Source organism: Wolffia australiana, chromosome 15 (genome assembly GCF_029677425.1).
Source record: "Wolffia australiana isolate 7733 chromosome 15, ASM2967742v1".
Taxonomy (NCBI): Eukaryota; Viridiplantae; Streptophyta; class Magnoliopsida; order Alismatales; family Araceae; genus Wolffia; species Wolffia australiana.
Genome location: NC_135849.1, coordinates 3,268,149 through 3,273,300, shown reverse-complemented (window position 1 = coordinate 3,273,300; position 5,152 = coordinate 3,268,149).

The following is a 5,152-nucleotide window of genomic DNA, read 5'->3' as shown; positions in this document are numbered from 1 at the left end:
AAGGCGCTACACACAGGGATTGGGATCCTTTTGAAAACAAAGGCACAATGGTGCCATTTGGTGGCCTTTTGAATGCCTAAACAATGCCTTTGGCCAGTCATTTAGAGCCAGGCAATGGGATTTGCTTGCTCCAATGATATCTGAACAGAACACTACACTTGTGCGAGGCAGAGCAGAACATTTAACTGTTAAAACACTGCAATTTTGCTGCTTTGTATGAGGCAGAACATCATGATTTGGTGGCCTGGTAAGGCGCACCAGAGAGATTGGGATCTTTTGACAGCAAAGGCCTATTGGTGCCATTTAGCGGCGTTTTGAATGCCTAAGTAATGCCTTTTGTCCTGTCATGTAGAGCAAGACACTGGAATTTTCTTGCTCTAATGATATCAGAACAGACGCTGGACTTGTGCGAGGCGGAACAGAACATTCAGCTGCAAAACCTTACAATTTTGCTGCTCTGTGTGAGGAAGAACACCGTGATTTGGTGGCCAAGTAAGGCGCAACACACAGAGATTGGAATCATTTTGAAAAAAGGCAGAATGGTGCCATTTGGTGGCGTTTTAAATGCCTAAAAAATGCCTTCTAGCTTGTCGTTTGGAGGCAGAACACTGGGGTTTACTTGCTCCAATGACATCTGAACTGAACCCTAGACTTGTGCGAGGCAGAACAGAACATAAAGCGGCTAAAAACACTGCAACTTCGGTGCTTTGTGCCAGGCAGGACACCATGATTTGGTGGCCTGGTAAGGCGGAGCACACAGAGTTTGGGATCCTTTTGAAAACAAAAGCAGAATGGTGCCATTTGGTAGCCTTTTGAATGCCTAAACAATGCCTTTTGGCTTGTCATTTAAAGGCACACACCGGCATTTGCTTGCTCCAATGATATCACCACAGAACACCGGACTTGTGCGAGGCAAGACTTAACATTTCGCTGCTAAAAATACTGCAATTTTAGAGCTGTGCGCCAGGCAGGACACCATGATTTGGTGGCCTGGTAAGGCGCAGCACACAGAGATTGGGATCCTTTTGAAAAGAAAGGCAGAATAGTTCCATTTGGTGGCCGATGGAATGCCTAAACAATGCCTTTTGGCTTGTCATTTAAAGGCACACACCGGGATTTGTTTGCTCCAATGATATCACAACAGAACACTGGACTTGTGCGAGGCAAAACTTAACATTTCGCTGCTAAAAACACTGCAATTTTGCTGATTTTTGTGATAAAGCACACCGTCGTTTTGTTCCCTGTTAAGGCGCAGCACATAGAGATTGGGATTCTTTTGAAAAGGAAGGAAGAATTGTGGCATGCGGTGGCCTTTGAATAGCTAAACAGTGCCTTTTGGCTTGTAATTTAGAGCAAGACGCTAGGATTTGCTTGCTCCAATGATATCTGAATAGAACATTGGACTCGCGCGAGGCAGCACAGAACATTTAGCTGCTAAAACACTGCAATTTTGTTATTTTGTGCGAGGAAGAACACCATGATTTGGTTGCCTGGTAAGGCGCTACACACACGGAGATTAAGATTCTTTAAAAAACAAAGGCAGAATGGTGCCATTTGGTGGCCGTTTGAATTCCTGAACAGTGCCTTTTGGCTTGTCATTTAGAGCAAGACACTGGGAGTTGCTTGCTCTAATGATATGAGAACAGAACTCTGGACTTGTGCGAGGCAGACCATAACATTTAGCTACTTAAACACTGCAATTTTGCTGCTTTGTGCGAGGAAGAACACCATGATTTGGTTGCCTGGTAAGGCGCTACACACAGGGATTGGGATCCTTTTGAAAACAAAGGCACAATGGTGCCATTTGGTGGCCTTTTGAATGCCTAAACAATGCCTTTTGGCCAGTCATTTAGAGCCAGGCAATGGGATTTGCTTGCTCCAATGATATCTGAACAGAACACTACACTTGTGCGAGGCAGAGCAGAACATTTAACTGTTAAAACACTGCAATTTTGCTGCTTCGTATGAGGCAGAACATCATGATTTGGTGGCCTGGTAAGGCGCACCACAGAGAGATTGGGATCTTTTTGACAGCAAAGGCCTATTGGTGCCATTTAGCGGCGTTTTGAATGCCTAAGTAATGCCTTTTGTCCTGTCATGTAGAGCAAGACACTGGAATTTTCTTGCTCTAATGATATCAGAACAGGACGCTGGACTTGTGCGAGGCGGAACAGAACATTCAGCTGCAAAAACCTTACAATTTTGCTGCTCTGTGTGAGGAAGAACACCGTGATTTGGTGGCCAAGTAAGGCGCAACACACAGAGATTGGAATCATTTTGAAAAAAAAGGCAGAATGGTGCCATTTGGTGGCGTCGTAAATGCCTAAAAAATGCCTTCTAGCTTGTCGTTTGGAGGCAGAACACTGGGGTTTACTTGCTCCAATGACATCTGAACTGAACCCTAGACTTGTGCGAGGCAGAACAGAACATAAAGCGGCTAAAAACACTGCAACTTCGGTGCTTTGTGCCAGGCAGGACACCATGATTTGGTGGCCTGGTAAGGCGGAGCACACAGAGTTTGGGATCCTTTTGAAAACAAAAGCAGAATGGTGCCATTTGGTAGCCTTTTGAATGCCTAAACAATGCCTTTTGGCTTGTCATTTAAAGGCACACACCGGCATTTGCTTGCTCCAATGATATCACCACAGAACACCGGACTTGTGCGAGGCAAGACTTAACATTTCGCTGCTAAAAATACTGCAATTTCGGTGCTTTGCGCTAGGCAGGACACCATGATTTGGTGGCCTGGTAAGGCGCAGCACAGAGATTGGGATCCTTTTGAAAAGAAAGGCAGAATAGTTCCATTTGGTGGCCGATGGAATGCCTAAACAATGCCTTTTGGCTTGTCATTTAAAGGCACACACCGGGATTTGTTTGCTCCAATGATATCACAACAGAACACTGGACTTGTGCGAGGCAAAACTTAACATTTCGCTGCTAAAAACACTGCAATTTTGCTGATTTTTGTGATAAAGCACACCGTCGTTTTGTTCCCTGTTAAGGCGCAGCACATAGAGATTGGGATTCTTTTGAAAAGGAAGGAAGAATTGTGGCATGCGGTGGCCTTTGAATAGCTAAACAGTGCCTTTTGGCTTGTAATTTAGAGCAAGACGCTAGGATTTGCTTGCTCCAATGATATCTGAATAGAACATTGGACTCGCGCGAGGCAGCACAGAACATTTAGCTGCTAAAACACTGCAATTTTGTTATTTTGTGCGAGGAAGAACACCATGATTTCGTGGCCTGCTAAGGCGCAGCACACGGAGATTAAGATTCTTTAAAAAACAAAGGCAGAATGGTGCCATTTGGTGGCGTTTGAATTCCTGAACAGTGCCTTTTGGCTTGTCATTTAGAGCAAGACACTGGGAGTTGCTTGCTCTAATGATATGAGAACAGAACTCTGGACTTGTGCGAGGCAGACCATAACATTTAGCTACTTAAACACTGCAATTTTGCTGCTTTGTGCGAGGAAGAACACCATGATTTGGTTGCCTGGTAAGGCGCTACACACAGGGATTGGGATCCTTTTGAAAACAAAGGCACAATGGTGCCATTTGGTGGCCTTTGAATGCCTAAACAATGCCTTTTGGCCAGTCATTTAGAGCCAGGCAATGGGATTTGCTTGCTCAATGATATCTGAACAGAACACTACACTTGTGCGAGGCAGAGCAGAACATTTAACTGTTAAAACACTGCAATTTTGCTGCTTTGTATGAGGCAGAACATCATGATTTGGTGGCCTGGTAAGGCGCACCACAGAGATTGGGATCTTTTTGACAGCAAAGGCCTATTGGTGCCATTTAGCGGCGTTTTGAATGCCTAAGTAATGCCTTTTGTCCTGTCATGTAGAGCAAGACACTGGAATTTTCTTGCTCTAATGATATCAGAACAGGACGCTGGACTTGTGCGAGGCGGAACAGAACATTCAGCTGCAAAAACTTACAATTTTGCTGCTCTGTGAGGAAGAACACCGTGATTTGGTGGCCAAGTAAGGCGCAACACACAGAGATTGGAATCATTTTGAAAAAAAAGGCAGAATGGTGCCATTTGGTGGCGTTTTAAATGCCTAAAAAATGCCTTCTAGCTTGTCGTTTGGAGGCAGAACACTGGGGTTTACTTGCTCCAATGACATCTGAACTGAACCCTAGACTTGTGCGAGGCAGAACAGAACATAAAGCGGCTAAAAACACTGTAACAGCGGTGTGGAGTGCAGAGCTGGGCTCCTTCATTTTGTGGCCTGGTAAGGCGGAGCACACAGAGTTTGGGATCCTTTTGAAAACAAAAGCAGAATGGTGCCATTTGGTAGCCTTTTGAATGCCTAAACAATGCCTTTTGGCTTGTCATTTAAAGGCACACACCGGCATTTGCTTGCTCCAATGATATCACCACAGAACACCGGACTTGTGCGAGGCAAGACTTAACATTTCGCTGCTAAAAATACTGCAATTTCGGTGCTTTGCGCTAGGCAGGACACCATGATTTGGTGGCCTGGTAAGGCGCAACACACAGAGATTGGGATCCTTTTGAAAAGAAAGGCAGAATAGTTCCATTTGGTGGCCGATGGAATGCCTAAACAATGCCTTTTGGCTTGTCATTTAAAGGCACACCGGGATTTGTTTGCTCAATGATATCACAACAGAACACTGGACTTGTGCGAGGCAAAACTTAACATTTCGCTGCTAAAAACACTGCAATTTTGCTGATTTTTGTGATAAAGCACACCGTCGTTTTGTTCCTGTAAGGCGCAGCACATAGAGATTGGGATTCTTTTGAAAAGGAAGGAAGAATTGTGGCATGCGGTGGCCTTTGAATAGCTAAACAGTGCCTTTTGGCTTGTAATTTAGAGCAAGACGCTAGGATTTGCTTGCTCCAATGATATCTGAATAGAACATTGGACTCGCGCGAGGCAGCACAGAACATTTAGCTGCTAAAACACTGCAATTTTGTTATTTTGTGCGAGGAAGAACACCATGATTTCGTGGCCTGCTAAGGCGCAGCACACGGGGATTGGGATCCTTTTGAAAACAAAGGCACAATGGTGCCATTTGGTGGCCGTTTGAATTCCTGAACAGTGCCTTTTGGCTTGTCATTTAGAGCAAGACACTGGGAGTTGCTTGCTCTAATGATATGAGAACAGAACTCTGGACTTGTG